General features: G+C 52.8%; 1 non-coding gene across 1 annotated transcript in view; it reads left to right on the top strand.

Moving 5' to 3' along the window:
- The first annotated feature begins 4,818 nt into the window (after nt 1–4,818).
- LOC126127132 (small subunit ribosomal RNA) overlaps nt 4,819–5,000 on the top strand; it is a 1,909-nt gene continuing 1,727 nt past the window's right edge. Inside the window, exon 1 of the ribosomal RNA XR_007526989.1 lies at nt 4,819–5,000. This exon is cut by the window's right edge and continues 1,727 nt beyond it. This is a non-coding gene — a ribosomal RNA (small subunit ribosomal RNA).

The following is a 5,000-nucleotide window of genomic DNA, read 5'->3' as shown; positions in this document are numbered from 1 at the left end:
CCAGAAACGACACCTCCATCTACAGGAATCCAACGGAACTACACCAACCATACTGCCAAACCACAGCATCGCCATCTATGACAATGTGACGAAACCACATGCAATAGCCCCATCTACGCGAATCGGACGACACTACGTCCACCATGTCGCGCGCAACACGAAAACTAAATACCGCCATCTGCAAGTCTCCCGAAACATGACCTGCTGCACCGACGATACCGCCATCTATGAGACGCCACCCCGACTACGACATCGCTAGGTCCCACAGTACCCATTTTCCGACGCCACCCACAAAGCCTGCATAATCTGTCCACCACAGGAACCCGAACGCCAGTGCCTGCGTCGCACGAAGTAGTCAACCGACAATCACTCCACCCGCACCCGCACGTGCCCCACCCCAACCGCCGAAATCGCAACTCCAGCGGATGAACGGCGGACTCTTCCCGCACTCGTACGTTGCAATCCACCCCTATATCTTGCGTTTCACGAAGAGTTATATCCAATATGCCAAATTCCCGCTGTCCCTATACATGCTGTAAGTCTGTGCACACAATATGAACCACACATCAGCGAGACACTCTATCACACATTACTCTCTGCCTGTAACAGACACAGATACAATATGTAAGCACCAGCATGGACCAACGTCCGGTGCATCCTCTCCGCCACAGTACACCATCCACACTATGATAACCACACCAGGGGGTCCAATTCTAAAATAGAATATCCCACCCGTCCGACATCCACAATTGCTCAGATAAGCCACCAACACCCACACATGTCCTACACAGGGGTGCACCCAACACCACCACACTGCCTCCTGTTACGGCACAGAAACAATGGCAGGAATGAATCACACAGGTCTGCCGCTCCCTTGCCGCAACCACAGACGCGGCGCGCCTCCAGTCACGAGCGAAAAGCGCATCCTGACGAGACATAACTGCTGTGACATACTGAAGCTGCCTCAGACATTCACTTACAATGATCACTACCAACGAACCTCGGCCCCCCCCCCCCCCAACACACTCTCTTACCACGTTGTGTACTGTAATCCAACCCATTTCGCACCTTAACCTAACCCATTTTGCACCTTAACTTAACCAAATTCGTAACGCAATTTGTACCGCAATGTAACGCAATGTGTACCGCAATGTAACGCAATGTGTACCGCAATGTAACGCAATGTGTACCGCAATGTACCGCAATGTGTACCGCAATGTACCGCAATGTGTACCGCAATGTGTAACGCAATGTGTAACGCAATGTGTACCGCAATGTGTACCGCAATGTGTAACGCAATGTGTACCGCAATGTGTAACGCAATGTGTACCGCAATGTGTAACGCAATGTGTACCGCAATGTAACGCAATCTGTACCGCAATGTAACGCAATTTGTACCGCAATGTAACGCAATTTGTACCGCAATGTAACGCAATTTGTACCGCAATGTAACGCAATTTGTACCGCAATGTAACGCAATTTGTACCGCAATGTAACGCAATTTGTACCGCAATGTAACGCAATTTGTACCGCAATGTAACGCAATTTGTACCGCAATGTAACGCAATTTGTACCGCAATGTAACGCAATTTGTACCGCAATGTAACGCAATTTGTACCGCAATGTAACGCAATTTCTACCTTAACCTAACCCACGTTGTGCCTTAACCTAACCCACGTTGTGCCTTAACCTAACCCACGTTGTGCCTTAACCTAACCCACGTTGTGCCTTAACCTAACCCACGTTGTGCCTTAACCTAACCCACGTTGTGCCTTAACCTAACCCACGTTGTGCCTTAACCTAACCCACGTTGTGCCTTAACCTAACCCACGTTGTGCCTTAACCTAACCCACGTTGTGCCTTAACCTAACCCACGTTGTGCCTTAACCTAACCCACGTTGTGCCTTAACCTAACCCACGTTGTGCCTTAACCTAACCCACGTTGTGCCTTAACCTAACCCACGTTGTGCCTTAACCTAACCCAAGTTGTGCCTTAACCTAACCCAAGTTGTGCCTTAACCTAACCCAAGTTGTGCCTTAACCTAACCCAAGTTGTGCCTTAACCTAACCCAAGTTGTGCCTTAACCTAACCCAAGTTGTGCCTTAACCTAACCCAAGTTGTGCCTTAACCTAACCCAAGTTGTGCCTTAACCTAACCCACGTTGTGCCTTAACCTAACCCAAGTTGTGCCTTAACCTAACCCACGTTGTGCCTTAACCTAACCCACGTTGTGCCTTAACCTAACCCACGTTGTGCCTTAACCTAACCCACGTTGTGCCTTAACCTAACCCACGTTGTGCCTTAACCTAACCCACGTTGTGCCTTAACCTAACCCACGTTGTGCCTTAACCTAACCCACGTTGTGCCTTAACCTAACCCACGTTGTGCCTTAACCTAACCCACGTTGTGCCTTAACCTAACCCACGTTGTGCCTTAACCTAACCCACGTTGTGCCTTAACCTAACCCACGTTGTGCCTTAACCTAACCCACGTTGTGCCTTAACCTAACCCACGTTGTGCCTTAACCTAACCCACGTTGTGCCTTAACCTAACCCACGTTGTGCCTTAACCTAACCCAAGTTGTGCCTTAACCTAACCCAAGTTGTGCCTTAACCTAACCCAAGTTGTGCCTTAACCTAACCCAAGTTGTGCCTTAACCTAACCCAAGTTGTGCCTTAACCTAACCCAAGTTGTGCCTTAACCTAACCCAAGTTGTGCCTTAACCTAACCCAAGTTGTGCCTTAACCTAACCCAAGTTGTGCCTTAACCTAACCCACGTTGTGCCTTAACCTAACCCACGTTGTGCCTTAACCTAACCCACGTTGTGCCTTAACCTAACCCACGTTGTGCCTTAACCTAACCCACGTTGTGCCTTAACCTAACCCACGTTGTGCCTTAACCTAACCCACGTTGTGCCTTAACCTAACCCACGTTGTGCCTTAACCTAACCCACGTTGTGCCTTAACCTAACCCACGTTGTGCCTTAACCTAACCCACGTTGTGCCTTAACCTAACCCAAGTTGTGCCTTAACCTAACCCACGTTGTGCCTTAACCTAACCCAAGTTGTGCCTTAACCTGCTCTGTAATTGGCATATGACACGTTACATTAATCCAGTGTTGTCTAACCACAACCCTCTGAATATAGTTCGCTACTCGCACCGCCCACCCTCTTGTGTATCGTTTCATGTTCAACACTTCGCAAGTGTTGCTTACTTTTTACATGCTCCCGCTGTACACTGTAATGTGGACGACTGCAGGATGTACATCGCCCCCACCCTCCCCCCTGCCTTCGCACGCTGGTCGTTCAGGTGCTTGCGTGTTCAATGCCCTTCGCAGCTGTTCACTGGCATTCGCATGTCGAAGCGCTCAGTCTACGTCGTGGTACGGCCTGTGTCCACTGTCCGCTGATGTCGTAAGCTTAACCCTCACATTGTACTGCACATAGGTCCGTATGTACTGCATGATACGCTGTGGCACATGTGTGACCGTACAACGACTGCGCCCAACAACAGCGAACCATACGGTCCAAATGTTGTGCACTCAGCCACGTGCCGTCTCCCCATAACAGCTACATTGCAGTGTGGTACGCCATAGAGACGTGTGGGATTAACGGACGCCCTGGATGGCGATCAGCATGAGCCGTCTGTTGATGTAGTGGCGCGTGTATTCAAACGTAGTCGTCTCTTCTCACACAGTGTGATAGCATGGTGCACCGCGTTCCACATCTGCGACATGGTACAGATGCTGGTTGACAGTCGGTCTCGTAATGGACATCGCATACGTAGGGGGCCACCTCCCACGTGTTCTCTAGTCGTGCACATTTTGTTGCGTGTATGTGGGCAGACGTAGTGTGTCGTGACACCTAACAGACAGGTATGCAATAATCGTTGCATTTGCAAACTGGGATGGACGTCTACGTTTGCTGGTGACGTTACGCAAATGAACAACTGGTAAACCCATTGTGGTGCGGTTGTTGTTGCTGGAGGTAAATCAGTAAGGGCAAATCTGTGTGTGAAGCGATACGCGGCGGTGGCTGGGTGGGACCGTCCCCGGCCGGTGAGGGGGGGCCGCCCGGCGTGCTGGCCGCGCGGTGCGTGGGCGCACGCGCTACAGCCGGCTGGTGGGGGCGCCCAGTGGCAGGCGCGCCGGCCGACGGACGCGGCAGGCGGCGCAGCTGCGCGCCGGGGCACCCTGCGCGCGGCGCCGGGCGGCCAAAGTGGGTCCTCGCGGGCCCGGTGCGAAGCGCGGTGGACATCTGCAGTGTGCTGGTCCGACTGAGGACTGTGTGCGTTGAGGATGCGCCGCCGCCCGGCACTCGGCGCCGCGACGCCGTCTGCTGCTCGGTCGCCCCAGCGGTTCTCGCTGGTGGTTTGTATCGCAGTTGTGCAGACGTGTTGGCACGTGCGCTGTGCTGGGAGAGTTCGCTTCGGCACCCACGTGGGGCCTTTGCCCTTCTGTGGCGCTGGCGTTGGAGCTGCCGGTCACCGTAGGTGGCGCGTGTTGTCTCCCGCCGGCAATGCCACGACAGCACGCTCCCGGGCCTCTGTCGGCAGCGGCAAGCTCAGTTGGGAGCACGGGTGGTCGCACCTAAAGCGTCTACTCGCCTAACTCCGGGCGATTGCGCCTCTCTCGAACCCGACCAAGTACTTAGGACGGCGCTGCGCGCCGCCGGGACCTGAGAGGGTTTCGAGGTGTATTGTGCAGGGGAGCTCAGCCTCCTCCTGTTTGCAGAATAATTGAGCGGACGCTTGCGTGTTCGCGCGGGCCCCTGGGACACACTCCCGGGCGGCCGGCTGCTCAGCTCTAGTTGACGCAGCTCCCTGGTTGATCCTGCCAGTAGTCATATGCTTGTCTCAAAGATTAAGCCATGCATGTCTCAGTACAAGCCGCATTAAGGTGAAACCGCGAATGGCTCATTAAATCAGTTATGGTTCCTTAGATCGTACCCACGTTACTTGGATAACTGTGGTAATTCTAGAGCTAATACATGCAAACAGAG

This window comes from Schistocerca cancellata, unplaced genomic scaffold (assembly GCF_023864275.1).
Source record: "Schistocerca cancellata isolate TAMUIC-IGC-003103 unplaced genomic scaffold, iqSchCanc2.1 HiC_scaffold_485, whole genome shotgun sequence".
NCBI lineage: Eukaryota > Metazoa > Arthropoda > Insecta > Orthoptera > Acrididae > Schistocerca > Schistocerca cancellata.
Note: the sequence above shows the minus strand (reverse complement) of the source record. Positions and strands in the feature narration are given on the sequence as shown.